This window comes from Vespula vulgaris, chromosome 13 (assembly GCF_905475345.1).
Source record: "Vespula vulgaris chromosome 13, iyVesVulg1.1, whole genome shotgun sequence".
NCBI lineage: Eukaryota > Metazoa > Arthropoda > Insecta > Hymenoptera > Vespidae > Vespula > Vespula vulgaris.
In genome coordinates this window covers 2,040,808-2,055,000 of record NC_066598.1, presented here as the reverse complement: position 1 = coordinate 2,055,000, position 14,193 = coordinate 2,040,808, and the positions used below count along the sequence as shown (strand labels likewise).

The 14,193-nt window shown below is 35.6% G+C and overlaps 1 protein-coding gene and 1 long non-coding RNA gene across 4 annotated transcripts in view; one reads left to right on the top strand and one right to left on the bottom strand.

The window, feature by feature from the left end:
- LOC127068345 (histone demethylase UTY) overlaps nucleotides 1–14,193 on the top strand; it is a 52,048-nt gene that overhangs the window by 17,275 nt on the left and 20,580 nt on the right. The window lies entirely within an intron of this gene.
- LOC127068364 (uncharacterized) lies at nucleotides 3,316–12,990 on the bottom strand. The gene is made up of 2 exons (XR_007782906.1): nucleotides 12,682–12,990; nucleotides 3,316–4,007 (listed from the first exon to the last, which is right to left on the bottom strand). It is a non-coding gene; the product is annotated as an uncharacterized LOC127068364 (long non-coding RNA).

The window sequence follows — 14,193 nt, the reverse complement described above, 5'->3', positions numbered from 1 at the left end:
TCTCGAGATTTTTTTGAATTGTATTTTTGAGTTATATAAAATCTTTTAGAATTTGGAAAAAGGGAAAGGAAAAAGAAATGAAATTTTTTATATCGTGTAATTCTTGGCCAATCATTCTTTATATAATATATCATTTATTTCTATTTATTTATATGTATATTATTGATTATAGAAACGTATATATTTATACACACACACATACTAGGATCTCGTAATTAATCGACAAAGTTCGAATAATTTCGTTCGTTCCTTGACACTAGTAAAATATAGACGGTGCGATATCCCATAGGAGTAATCCGCACGCGAAACTAGTTTTATAACGTGCGTGAAGGGTTACGTCTATGTACACTTGTATATAATCAGTGAAAGAAAGAGGGGGAATAGACTGCATGTACGTATGCACATATATATATATATATATATATATATACGCATATACGTATGCGCTTGCACGCACAGTTAGTCACAAGTACAACACACACACACATGCGTGCTTTCTGCCGGAGAGAAGAGAGCCAGATGATACAGGTACTAGATAGAGATACTCACTCTCTGTTAGGTCATTCAACCCAAGCTTACTATTCTATACTCTTCCAAGCTTCTTTTTCGTTCGGCTTTTTTATTCCACCTTATTTTCATCCTACAAGAGAGAGAGAGAGATAATTTTCATAGTTGCATTTTTATTATAAATTCTTGCTTGATATTTATGGAAGTAAATAATAATAATAATTAGAACAGAAAATAACCTATAGGATCGTTACCGTTCTTTTTGTTCTTCTTCTACTCTCTCATTAACCTCGCATAATACATGATATTTAAAATTTTTCTGACTTTTTATACAGTCGAAATTAAATTTGATGTTACGCGAAAGGAAAATGGCGGTAATAAAAAAGAAACAAAAAAATTCATATTTTCAAAGAGGAAAAAAAAGTAACAACATAAAAGATGCAAAAACAAAATCGTCGGTTATATATACATACATACATATATACGTGCGCGCGCGCGTGTGTGTATGCATGTATGTGTATACGTCAACGAGAAACTCGACGACGATAATTCTTCTTTTTCCATGATATATCTCGAGAAGTACCATGAAACGTTGCTCCTTTTCTCGCTCAGAGAAAATACAGATAACTCAACTCTATCCTTTCCCTTTTTTTTATTCTCTCTCTCTCTCTCCCCCTCTCTCTCTCCCTCCCTCCCCCCCCTCTCTCTCTCGCTCGCATCTAAATCGTTGTATTATGTCGAGGAGCCCGAGGTTTTGCCGGTTCCGAGGAAAGCCACGGAATGGCCATGAGAGTTCACTATCCTCGACTGAGAGACTCGAGCCCACCTCCCCCACTATCTATATATATATATATTCTTCCTCACGTGATCTTTTTAACCCTTTCAAGTTAGAAAGACTACTCCCATATCATCAGTGACTAATAGTCAGACAGACAGACAGACTGGATTAAAACAGACAGATCGGACAGACAGACAGATAGACAGAAAGTGTAGCATTGATGAGGTAAGAGTCCTGTCTTTTTGTAGGACGTGTCAAGAAAGGGTTTCGTCGAAGCCCATGCGAAGAAAACGATCCTTTCTTGGCTCCTAAAACTGGTTCCCCTGTCGTTGCACTTTCCTGAGCTACATCGACCGTCTTCTTCGTCGTCGGTTGTGTCGTTGTCGTCTTGCCTCTTTCTCTTTCTCTCTCTTTCTCTCTCTGTCTATCTAGCTATATATCTACCTACCAATCTATCTATCTCTCTCCATTCGTCCTTTACTACTACAGCAACAGCAAAATGAGAAGTGTAGAGCAAGGAAGAAAGATAGAAGAAGAAGAAGAAGAAGCCAAAAGCAAAAGAGGGCCTAAAAGAGAAACGACGAATTGCCAGACTTCTTCTTTCTCTTTCCCTCTTTCTATGTGTGGATGCTTGGCCCTCGAATACCTCCCTCTATCCCCCATCCCTCACCTCACCTCACCTCATGCCCATGCCCACCTTTACCCCTACTACTTCTTACTTCTATACAGACCCAATCCAACACAGAGGGCACATCGTTAGACGGTTTTAGGAGTGAGTTTTCGTGTCCAGCCTCTCTCCTCTCCTCTCTTCTTCTTTCTTTCTTTCTTTCTTTTTCTCTCCTTTTGCCTTTCTATCTTCCGTTCGCAAAGGCCCACGGGAGTGACCCTGAAAGTTCAACAGCCCTCCCTCGAATGGCGCCCCTATACTCCCCCGCATACCCCTCCCATACGAATCCTAACTTTGCTTAGGGCCTGCACTCTTACTTTTTCTTCTCTTTCTTTCTCTATCTCTCTATCTCTTTATCTCTCTCTATCTTCCTCTCTTCCTTTTTTCTTTTCGAAATCTTATTTTTGAGAATACTGTGACAATCTTGCTGGTTAGAATATAAACAATGTTGTAAAGTTCAGGAATTTTTATTTGTATTATTTAATAGGACAACTTTGTCTATGCACAAGTAGTCCTACTTTTTTCTTTTCTTTTCTTTTTTTTTTGTTAGCTTCTTATTTTTGAGAATACCGTGATCAGGTTGGTTAAGATACGAATAATGTTTAAACGTTGAAAAGCTTTAAGTTGTATTATTTGTTATGACATTTTATGTGCATTGTAGTATTCTTCTTTAGGTTTTTCTCTTTTCTTTTCTTTTTTCTCTTTTCATTTTATTTTATTTTTCTTTTTTAAATTCCGCGATGACGTTTGTTGGTACATAACAAATATTGAAGAGTTTTTACTTTTATTATTTATTAGCATAGGGAGTGTGATATGCAACAGGTTGGCTGATTGGTTCGTTGCTGTACACACACACACACAAACACACACACATACACACATGTAGGAATCAATAAAATTCGACACGTTTGTGATTTATTCCTTTACTAAGGGGATTTACTACAGAATTGATTTCCATCGTTATATATCGAATTTCAGAGAGAGTAAAGTCGTTTAAAGCAGATTTATACTTCGACGGAGAGAGAACGTGAAGAAATGGCAGTCACGATATATCGTGGCGAGAAGCGCATTGAGTAAGGTCAAGGCGACAGCTGTTTTACCACCGTCGTCATTGTCGTCGTCCTCGTCGTCGTCGTCGTCGTTCTCATCGTCGTTCTCATCGTCGTCCGTTCCTCCAATAGTAATTGTTTTCCTTCGTGGAAGAAAATTAAGGAGGGAAAGGGGTAGGGAGAGGGGAAGGAAGGATTCGTGCATCCCATGAGGGGCGTCACCTGTGGGTTTGCAGGTTATGTCTAACAGGAAATCATTTGAAAACGTCATCGTCAATCAGATTTTACCGTCATGATGGGAATTCGTTTTCTTCTTTTATTTTTTTTTATTTTACATTGTTGTATTTAATCAGTATTACATATTTTAACAATTCTTAAATTTTAATCAATGATTACTACGTAGAATTTTCTTCAATGATTGATCGGTTTTGTAATATGTTTGTTCATAAAAAAAAAAGAATTGTAATCTCACACAAAATTCTTCAATTCGTAATCTAACTTAATCTAAAGTAATAACCTCAATTTATTGCATAACCAAAGATTCTCAAATTCGCGAACAAACCAAACCAAACCTAACGTAAACTTGTAAATGTTTAATTTTCAAAGTAAAAAGTAAAGTTTGATGTCATAATAATCTCCCATAGAAATTCCATGGCCTTTCTAACTTTTATTTGTTCCAGAGAAATCTTCCTGCGTTTCACGACTGTAGTTTAACTTTCGAACTAACAAGTAAGGTTAGATGTCTCTACAAATCTTCAAAATGACGAATACATTTACTTTTCAAAGTAAAAAGGAAGGTTAGGTGTATCCATAATTTTCGTAAAATTACGAAACACCTTAAGTTCGGTGGTGTCTCTTTCTCTTTCTCTCTTCCCTTTAATTCCCGTGAAGTTGAATGAAAAATTCCTCAAAACGTTTCTTCTCACTTCTCTTAAAAGTAATATCTCAAAGAAGAAGGTCTTTTCCTGTTTCTCGGCTTGTTCTCATCTTGTCAGCTGACGGCAATCTAACAGCATATATATATACATATATGGTTGATATACGAAGAAAACGAAGAGATACGTGAGTGTTACGTGCCTGCTTGAAGGCCTCGTCCTTCATACGTGTACGCACGCATACATATACATTTTACAGAAAGAAAAACAGAGAGAGAAGATAAACGACAGATTTACACGCACTGAAAACAGATACGTGTGTGTACGATGAACGCGCTGACGCGAATGCGATTTGCAGTCGTGCGCCGTATGCGCCATGCAACGGCGTGTAATCGAAGCTTACGTCATCTACTTCCCCTCTCTCCCCTCCGTCTCTCTCCCTCTGTTTCTGCACACGTGCAGTAACACACCTACGTACGTACGCCAATGTAATCTGCACGCTCGCGCGCATACATTCTCATTGTTCTCTTTGTTCTTTCGCTCTTTTTCTTTCTTGATCATTTTTTTCTTTCTTTCTTTATATATATATAATATATATATATATATGTGTACACATACATACACATATATACTACACATTATAGCTTGCCTACCGATTGTTAACTTCGTACGGATTCTTGCGCTCTAGATTTTGAGAATATAATTATCGGAGGTTTGAGGATAATAGAAATAAAATAGAGAATGCAGGGAGGGAAGAAGGTTCAAAAAATTAATTCTGAAATTCATCTAGAAACTTTTTTTTTTATCTCGCTTTTTGTTAAAAATAAGAATTAAGGAACAATGAGAGAAATGTTCAGTTAATTAATTAATTGATTAATTAATTAGTTTCAATGCGATGTTATGGTTACAACGATACATACCATCGATGGTTAGGAATAATCATATGAAGTAATAATACGTTCTAATATTACACAACATGAGAGACTATTATTAATAGTCAAAGAACGAAACGAGTTTAATGTCGAGCTTGCTCTCGAGTTTGCGTCAGAGCGCAAACCGTTTGCTAGTTTTTTTTCTTTTTTTTTCTTTTCTGTTTTTTTTTTTTTTTTTTTTTTTTTTTTTTTTAACCAAAGATCAGAATCTTGTATTATTGCTAATGAACTAAGCATTTTTTATGAGCCCTTATTATATATCGTGGTCAATAATCCCGTTTTACGATACACACACACACATGCATGCATGTATATATTTATGCATGTATTCATCGTCGCGAATAAACGTCATATATCTTATTGATTGTATCGTATCGATCAATAATAAGATCGACATGACACAGGAATATATTTTCTTCGATTAATGCGAATGCAATTGTAAACGAAATTATGATTTATGATTAGAAGTATTAGTTATTATCTATTTTAATTTATTATGCAGTTTCGAAAATAAAAGTATCAAACAGAGAGAGATACAATGCAACAACCAATTAAAAAACTTCCTTCATGAAAACGCATTTTAATACTGCAGCAATCAAATGAAGTGATATTTTTTATACTAATATTGTTTCTATTAATAAATCTAATTAGTTTAAATAAAAATTAATTTGGATGATAAAAAAATTATGAAAGAAGAAAACGTACCGAGAAATTAGTTTTTTTTTCTTTTTTTTAGATGTAATAAGTAATGAAAATTCTACAAACGAAACGGGTCAATAAGAAAGAGTTTCTGTAAGTTAAGTTTCGCTTTGTGCAACATAACCAACAACGTTCGTTATCGAACGCGTCGACACGGAACTTCGAAGAGGACAGAAGCGCACTCGAGATCGCGTGCGCTTATCGCTCGTGACGCGACGTGCTTTGTAACGGAGACAGACATATGGCGAAATGAGAGAGAATGAGAGAGACAGAGACAAAAAATGATTCGATGAACACGACACGTTTGCCAGTAGCGGAGCAATCAAAATCATTTATAAAACATTGCAAAAATATTATTCACACCTTTTTCTCTTTTTTTTTCGATTTTTTTTTGTTTTCAAAAAAAATCACAAAACTCACGCAATCCTTATCGCGGCCATTTTGATATTTCCCATTGTCACGTATGGTAGATAAATATGTATGTACTTACATATTATGTATGTAAAAATTCACGTGCAAGTTTTTACCATCGTTATTTTTACAACTTTCTACGAAAAGAAGATTTCGTTGTATAATTATTTTTGAGATTGTAACATTGTTCGTTAAAAAAAAAATTCGTACAAAATTCTCGATAAATTTTTATCGATTATCATGAGATTAGAGATTAAATGTGTCTAAATTTTTATATAACTGTCACACACACACATACACACACACACACAGAGTTTATTTCTGTGCACGGATGCAACGGAATCTCAAGATCGCTGGAATTAGCACGGCTGAGCGAGAATAAGAGTGGGTGGGTGAGTAGCGAAGTGAAAGAGGCTCAAGAGGTTCACGTTTTCTACCAGCACGTTCCTTCGTTCTTGTTCGTTCGCTCTCTAACACATGAGGGAGTTAGAGAGCGAGAGAGAAGGAAAATGCAATAAGACCGACGTACTACGCGAACCATACGAAATACTCGCGTGCCGTCGACAGTTAAACACGCTTCCGATGTTGCACGCGTCTGGCCGGAAGTCAATTTATCCTCTTCGCGTGTCCTTCTATTTCTGTTTTTTTTCTCTTTCTGTTTTTTGTTTTGTTTTGTCTTCAAATTTATTCGAAAGGGTTGGATCGAATGAGAACAATATTTTTCTTTGCGATTTTATGATATCGATATCATAAGTTACGCGTTATATTTATGTTTCATATCGTTGATTGTATTGCCTTATAGAATTCTTATTTATAGATTATATTCTGCATATGTGCATATATTGCATATATATTTTGCGTGGTATAGATCATAGTGCATATATGTACCTGTACTATCTATTATAGGTTATGTTATATACGTATGTTGCATATTATAGGAAATATTGCATATATGTGCATACTGCGGGTTATATGCATATGTCGCATATTATAAGCATAATTACATGCACATATTTCCAATCAAATTCTGACCTATCACTTCAAATTTCTATTTCATATTTGAACTGACTTGTCCGTACGATTTTAAATATTAAACTCGTAAAAACTATTAATCATCAGCCAAAAAACTAATAATCTCATTAATGTAAATTAAAAATCATTAACGTAATTAAAAACTTTTGGCTTTTGCGAACTCTTTTAAAAGTTACCAGGGCGAACGAACACACGTATCGATTTATGCAAAATCGAGCATCGGGGTAGATTCTCGCAATGGAAGATGCGTTTAAAAGCGAAAAAGAAAAAAGGTGGGGTGAGCAATGGAGGGGTTGAGGGGATCGTTAATCGGGCTAGGGTCTACACGATCCATGGGGCCCCCTTTACCCATCATCCATGCTCGCTTCGCATCTGCCAACTCTGGATATTCAGCGGCCCTTTCCCTATCTTCTTTCTAGAACGCGTATCCGAAAGAAGGGTTGCGAGAGGTCTGGGTACACAGAACCGAGTATGTTCTACGTGCTTAGCTTCCCCCCTCCTGGCGCGTTCAACGTTTCTACAATACATGTATGATGTAACATACAAAGAAAATAATCTTTGTATATGCCTCTACAAGTGTGCCGTTATAAGTATGTGCGTATGTGTAAGTGCGTGTGAACTTCTCTCCTAGTTTTATAAGTAGAGGCTGCTCGAAGAGCCGGTGCAAAACATCGTCAAGATGTCTTCGACTTTTTTAAACTGATTTTTTTTTTAATTTTATAAACATTATATATATATATATATATATATATTATAAATATTCTCCTAACAAATCGAAGTTCGTACGGATATCGAAATATTTTCATTTCCAAAATTTTTTGTTTCCAAAAGAATCTTTTAATCTTTTTAACTTTTAAATCAACTTTCATTTGCGGAGATTAGTGTCGTCGCTATCTTCTCGCTATCGATTTTCTTCTTTTACATATCTCTTCTTTCCTTTTCTTTCCTTTCGTAGAAAAATCTCTTCTCCATGTGAAAATAATTCCAACAACGGATGACTATTACGTGAATTTTGTCCACGTAGTGTCGTAGTATACGGTAGGGTGAAAATCGGATAGCGTGAGGTGAAGGGATAAAAGAAGGGTTCTTCGAATGGCATGCCGGTTTCCCGTGCGATGCTCGTCGACCCTCGTTATTCAATCGAAACGAAGCATTACTCATTTATTGTTCTACCCTTGTGCGCGGTGTATTTGTGCTCGATGGTCAGGGGAATAGCACGGCGACAACAGTCGTCCGAGAGTGCTAACGACGAGAGCAATCGAACAACCTGATTAACGTGTTCGACATTTTCATTGCAAAAATTTATTTTTTTTTTTCGAGCGAAATGGAAAAAATCTATTTAGATTCGATATCATTATCCATATTAATTTGTGAATAAACGGATTAAATATATATATGTGTGTTTGTTATATAATTAAACAATTTTTATTTGATATTTAAAAATAATTATCTACCTTTTAAATAGATCTACATGTGTGTATCTCAGTGTGTGTGTGTGTGTATTCTTAATCCATCAAATATAATTCTACTTCACGTTTATTTTATCGCATCTAAATAGATTCAAACTTAACTTCAAATTTGCCCTTACGAATTCAAGCGAGTTTATATACGTTCGTTGAATATTTTACGTTAAATTTACTCTTATATCGATCGTAAAAGCCGAGTTTAACAGTGACGTACTATCGCATACCGACATAATCTCACGTGTTAAATGTTAATGGATACCACGAAAGAACGATAGCGTTCTCAAAGACGGTTTATAAACGTTGATAGCCTTGGAGAACGAACGGAGTCTTATCGAACTCTTTGATCATCCTCCGATTCTCCTTTCGAAAAAGCTTATCTGGAAAATCGATTGCTTATCGATCTTGAACGATCTTTTTCTTTATTTTTCTCTTCTCCTGTATGTATGATGAGAGGGAACATGCCAATAGTGTCGTGTATCTGTGTTTAAGTTACATACACAAACACATAGGAATACACATTCGTACATAGAATCAAGATTCATAGTAGACAATGGAAAGTGATGGGAATAGTCGAGAACTTGTCTTCTGAGGTTTCCCTTGAAAGTCGATTCGCTATTCCATTCAGACCATTCTCTTCTTCTTCTCCTCCTTCTCCTTCTCCTTCTCCTTCTCCTTCTCCTTCTCCTTCTCCGCACCCCTGCCTCCTCCTCCTCCTTCTCCTTCTCCTCTTCCTCTCCCTCTCATTTTACTGTTGGTTGGATCTCTCTGCAACGGTACATGCTTGCTACGAAACGCATAAGCGATGATAGTATACTACTCGTTTGTTACTTGGATATGTTCCAAATGTATGTATGTGTAAATACTGATTGGTGATGTAACTGTATTTTAGTCGATGATATTTCAACGTGATTATAGTGATATCTTTGCAATTTTCAAAACTTCTCGTCATCTATTTTAATCGATAGAAATTATTTTTATGTAATGTTTGTATTTCATTTTTTCATTTCTTTCCTTTTTTTTTTTTTTTTAATTCTCGGTAGAGCGATACTGTATTCGGTTTGTGAAGTTCATTACATTTTGTTTGCTTTCTCTTTTTTCCTTCCTTCCTTTTTTTTTTTGAGGTATTTGAGTAAATTTATTTTGAAAATTGTTCCCATATATCGACGTTGAAAAGCTTTGTTGCTCTCTTCTCTTCATATCAATTTTTCCGATTGAACGAACATCATCCTCATCCCTTGGTGTTCGACTTCAGTATGTTTATGAAGGGCCTCTCTTGGCCTTTTCTCCGGTCCTTCTCGTGCGGCATTGCGCCGCTTGTTAAAGTAGAGAGAACGTTTCGAAATATCTCGACCAAGTGTACTCTTCCTTCGCGTCTTCGAATCCTCGATATTTTTTTTTACTTTTCTTTTCTTCTTCTCTTTCCTTTCCTTTTTTTTTTTATTTCTTTAGTCGACAAAATATTACGTCAATCTCAACGTGATTTTATTACGAAACATAATTGATCGATGTATCTAATACATTTAAAATCTAATCTTCCAAATGTAATCCGCCATTTTGACAAAATTTTCACAATATTTCTATACGCTGACAAAAATCTTTTATTCCCTCGTTCCATGATTATTAAATACATTTATAAATCTTAACGTGAGAAATTAGGAAAGGTAACAATATGGCCGTGGATAGAGTTCACTAATTAAAAAAGAAACAAAGAGAAAAAAGCGTAGTTAGAGGTCAACGAATGATTCACAATACTCGTCAATGATTCCGAAAACTATTTGAAAATTTGCAAGGCAAATTCGGAAGGGCCGAAGGGTCATCATAGTCTCTCCCGTACGGCGGTTTAGAGTCGCGGCTTTTCGCCTACGCGACGGACGAAAATCGATGGTGATTCCCCACCATAAAACCTCTTCTCTCCTTCCACTTCCTCCCTACCTTTTACACAACTACAATTCCCCCTCGTTTTCCTCTCCTCTTCCCTATTCTCTATTTCATTCATTCATTTTAGTTTCCTTTTTTAATTCGTTTTTTTCCAGAATTTATCTCAATAACGATTTAAACAATTATCAAGCGCGCGAACACATTCAGGAAAGATGAAAAATTCGAATTATTTTTTTTCGTAACCTTTCGAACTAATTTTCTTTTTTTGTTTTCTCCAGATTGTAAAATTAGAAGTCTAATTATAACTGAAGTAGTATTTTAACATCGTCCAAGGATTTTTGATCCACCCTATAAATGCATATATATATATATATATCACACATTCATACATACGTACATACAAATACATCGGATATATTTGATATCCCGTCTGCTGTAAAATCACAAGAAAGTATAAAAGGGGAATCATGGAACTCAAAGAATTTCCTTCTTTTCCACTTGAGAAACTTCTCGGTTTGGTGGTTCCACCCTCGTAACTAAACGAGCAGACATGTATTTTCCATTCTGTCTGTCTCTTTCTCCCTCTATCACTCTCTCTTCCTCTCTTTTTTTCCTGTAATAAAACGGGGCCGTTTCATTCTTTCTTGGGACCTTTCACAGTGAAACCGGCCGTACCAAAGGCGCCATTTACCATAGGATTTTAGAAAAGTTCCCTTTACAAAGTGGAGCTCTTCTAGTTAAGTTTTTGTTCGCCTCCATCGTCCCTCTAACCTCCCCCACTCTTTTTTCTTTTTCTTTTCTTTTTCGTCTTCTTCTTCGTCTCCTTCGTCTTCGTCTTTTTCTTCTTTTACTTCTTTTACTTCTTTTACTTTTACGTTCCATTCCTCTTCCCTTTTTTGATCAGAATCCATCTAACCGATTCTTCTCGATCGACTTAAGATGGACTCTCACGCGAGACGAGATCGGTCCCTTCTTTTATTATACGTTCGCCCCTTCCGATAAAAAAAGAAACGAAAAGAAAAAAAAAAGAAAAGGAAAGGAAAGGAAGGAAAGGAAAGGAAGGGCCTAAGGATGAAAGAAGCTAGGAATCACGACCTTGAGACGACAAAACGGATAGTACGAATACTTCCCTATCTCTTTTTCTATCTTTTATACCATAGTCCTGTTTCTTTGCTATTTTTTGTACTGGACGCCATATTTCTTGAAGAAGTCATGTGATCTATCTAGAATTTCTCACGTGATAATACGATGTAATGATGTAATGATCGAATAAATAGGAATACAAATTAGAAATTAGAAGATAATATTGCTCGTAAAAATTAATCGAGCGAATTAAATAATTTGGAATACTAATTTGACTTTAGAAAGTGAAATTATCGTTAAAAATTGTTCGTCTGATTATTACTATCTTTTTTGTTTTGTTTCATGTTTTATTCTTCATTATGCAAACAAAAAGAAAGAAAGCAAAGAGAGACGCATCGATAACGAGGAAAAAAAGGGGAAAATGCGATCGAACGTTATCTCATGTAGTACATACATACATATACAAGTCGAGCTATTCGAGATTGCTTTGTTCTCTCGAGAACAAAGTGCCGTTACCATCCAGTCCAACTACGACTGACAGTGACGCTCATACGAGACAACTAACTCACTTTTGTTTACTCTCGTAAATCCTATTTTTATGAAAGGACGATACCGTTTTTTTTTTCGTTATTAGTTGCCTAACTAAAATTTGTCGACTTTAGTTTCAATATTTCCTAATCTCTTTGTTGTTTTTTCTCTCGAAAGTTTATTACGATGATTAAATTATTCACCAGTACTGTGTTATATTTTTCTCTCTAATGTTACTACCCCTAGAGAATTAACAAACAATTGATTAAATAACAAATTAATACAGTGACATAAAAAAAATCTCTAGATACGTTTGAACAATAAATCGATAAACGTTCTCTTTTTCATAGATCGACGAAATGAAATTCTTTCGTACAGGTGATTTTTAACAAAACCAATTCTATTTCAAATTCGCGACATATGTTTTTTTTTCTCCCCCTCACTTTCCATAAGGACAATCCTAATCTCAAGTTTAAATAGAACGTTCTCACGATTTCTTACACACAAAGAATCGCACGCAAGTTTTATGGAAAAATCGAGATGGAATACGTTTGCATGAGACCTTCCCTCAGACATATTCGCGGTCGACAGACGGGGCTCGTAAGGCCCATGAATTTATTTCGTAAGCACACACTAAGGTATCATCCTCCAGCTGGTAAACAGCTGCCCACATCCTGTCTTCCGTACAATACTCATCCTTTCTCTTTCTCACTCTCTCTCTCTCTCTATCTCTCTCTCTCTCACACACACTCTCTCTCTCTTTCCTTTCTCTTTACCTTTAGTTGAGCCCTCATCGTTGGGCCTTGTTCCTTGTACTTTAAGATCGGCTGACCAAGATGGTGGACAGGTGTATCGTTCAAATATACTAACACTTCTTGATACTCAAGCAAGTATTAACTTTGGCACGCGACCACCATTTCCCCATTAAAAATCCATGTAAGGAAGAACTTTTTTTTCTTCTTTTTATTTTTCGTCTTTTTCTTCGTCTTTCACACTGCGCTACTGCACTCGACGGGATACCAAAGTGAACGCAGCGTTTAAACTTTTATCACTGAGATGTCTTATCGCATGTCTACGTTCAAGCGTTAAGAGCCTTTACTGATGACGATAAACATCATTGCGTTGAAGTGAGAAAGAGAAAGAGAGGGGGTAATATTATCTTTCACATTGGTCCTTCATTTTCTCCCGCCATTTTTTCGAATTTTTTGCACATCACGATTGAAAAATTGTTTTTAAGTAATTTATTGATATTGATAAATAGGAGATTATATTAGATGTAGATTAATTGGTGGATAGATGGATTTTGATCGGTTTGATCTTCACTCGATCATTTTTGCAATCCATCGAAAATCGTGTTCTTGAAATAATATTTCATTATTAATAAATTAAAGTTGACGTAGAACTTGTCTAATTAGATCTGACGTTAAAACTGTTATTGACGATATTAGGCAAAATTTACATAATATTATTTATGTTTCTGATTATTATCATGATCTCAAAGGACGTGGATAAATGTATCGATTCGGTCCGATCCGATCCGATCGATTTTAACCGCCTCGAAAAAGCGAAGGGAGAGAGTTCGGACAAACAGGCTGTCCGACAAGATTTAGTTCGAGTTCTCGGGCCGTTTGCAGTTGCACCTGCATATGGCGCGTGCTACGAAGGTGAAACGCATCTGTCCCATCTCGCGCAATCACGTGCTCTTTTATACACCTCTCTATGTATTTATTTAATTTAATTATTTTCCATACGTATTTCTTATGCTTATATTTCGTAACACAAATATTAATAAAACATGTAATTCTATCCAATTTTTTTTTAACGAATATGTATTTCACCGAAGACAGATATACGATGGTTCTTCTTTTTTTCTTTCTTGTATTCTTTACAACTCATTTTATTTATTTTCGTATCATCCTTGTATGAACAAATAAAAATATTATATAAATAAAAAAAAAAAAAAAAAACGGAAAAGAAATTTATCGTAGAATTTTCATAACGCGAAAAGGGCCGATCGGTGTTGTTTTGCAGGTGGGTCTTTTCGATGCAGGTGTAACGGCACGTGCATTCGTCGCCGTGTTTCTTGTATGTCTCATCCTGTCTCCTCTTACTCATGTATTCTTCTTATATACCTTTTCCCATCAATATCATTATAGTTAAAATAATGTTGACATTTTACATTTCAAAAAATTAATCAGAAAGTAATCCTCAAAAAATTAGATTGTAAAATAATTTAATATTAACATACGTGTGTATACGTAATACGTGTACATATTGGTGGTTTGATA